This window comes from Cucurbita moschata, unplaced genomic scaffold (genome assembly GCF_002738365.1).
Source record: "Cucurbita moschata cultivar Rifu unplaced genomic scaffold, Cmos_1.0 Cmo_Scf00443, whole genome shotgun sequence".
In the NCBI taxonomy this organism is placed as follows: domain Eukaryota; kingdom Viridiplantae; phylum Streptophyta; class Magnoliopsida; order Cucurbitales; family Cucurbitaceae; genus Cucurbita; species Cucurbita moschata.
The window spans coordinates 2,992-4,725 of NW_019268959.1; positions in this window are offsets into that span (position 1 = coordinate 2,992).

Genomic DNA, 1,734 nt, shown 5'->3' on the forward strand with positions numbered 1-1,734 from the left:
TTTTTTTTCAGGGGCGCGAGGCGTCGGTCAAGAGTGGGCGTGATCTGAAGGGAATTGTCACAGAGGAATGGGTTGTCCCGGGGCGTCAGTCCAGTCTTAGTCATCTTTTTTGTATTCGCATTCTTTTTAAATTTATTTTCCAAACGGTCTTGTGTTCTGTGTTTATCGTTCGAAAAACTTTATTGAAATTTGATGATTTTCGCTACTTCATATTAAAATCTCTTGTGCATCTGTGTCGTGTCGTTAGTCACTGCCCGTAGTAAAATATTTGGCTGTGACAAATTTGGTATCAGAGCCGTCAGGTTATAGGTCCTGTAGACATTTAGGGTAGAGAGTCGTGTCCTCTGTGACTTCGCTCGTCAATCACATGCCGCTCACGACCAGACGTTCTCACGCGANCACCAGTCCTTACGGTTCCAGATGGGTCAGGTAATCTCGTGGTGTACAGTGATGCATCAGGGAAAGGTTTGGGGTGTGTGCTCATGCAGAAAGGTAAGGTGATAGCGTATGCTTCTCGACAATTGAAAGAATATGAACGAAACTACCCCACGCATGATCTCGAGTTAGCAGCGGTAGTATTCACTCTAAAAACGTGGCGGCACTACCTGTATGGGGAAAAAGTACAAGTCTTCACTGATCATAAGAGCCTCAAGTACTTATTCACACAGAAGGAGCTCAATATGAGACAGAGGCGATGGTTGGAGCTGGTAAAGGATTATGACATAGAGATTCTGTACCATCCAGGCAAAGCCAACGTGGTAGCTGATGCATTGAGCAGGAAGGCTGTGCATACTTCTGTGATGATCACCACACAGGAAAAACTACAATATGAGATGAAGAGGGCTGGGATAGACGTGGTGATTAAAGGTGGTAATGTTCAGATAGCACAATTAACTATACAGCCTACCCTACGAAAGAAAGTTATCGACGCTCAGAGGTCTGATGAACACCTCAGTNAGCAGAGATGTTTCAGACGTTCATGATGACGTCGATGGAAAATCAAGCTCTGACGAACCAGATGATTTAGACCATGATGTCTAATCAGTCAACAGGGCAAGGGGGCAAGGATTCAGGGACTATGACTGTGGAGTCCCGCTACTTGAGAGATTTCCAGAGGCATAAACCGCCTTCCTTTGACGGAGGCAAGATGGATCNGTGGAGTCAGATTGAGACAGAGAGGCCAGTAGGGTATTCTATCTCCTCAGACGGGGGTCTGCTATGGCAAAACCGCCTGTGCGTTCCCCGAGACAAGGGAATCTTAAAAGATATTATGACCGAAGCCCACGATACATCTTATGTGTTCCACCCTGGAAGTACAAAGATGTATCAGGATCTGAAGAGGTTTTACTGGTGGTCCGGAATGAAGAGGGACATAGCGNAATACTACCCAATCACTGCCAGAGTGAAAATGCAGGCCACGTTCCTCGCATTGAAACAGGGAGACAGATCAGTGGGGGATTATGACTTGGAGTTCAATAGGCTGGCAAGGTTTTCTCCAGCCTATGTTAGTTCTGAGGAGTTGAAGGGCGAACGATTTATTGCTGGCCTGAGGGAAGAACTAAGGGGGAATGTGGCATCCCAGTCATCCTTTGTCTATACGAAAGCCCTTCAGGTGGCGACCCTGCTCGACTCGCCCCGTACCGACAAGCTTCAGTTGGGAATAGCACAATCATCCCACACTGCGGCCTAGGGAAAGGGGGCATACCCTAGCCACCCCAGAACTGGCAGACCACC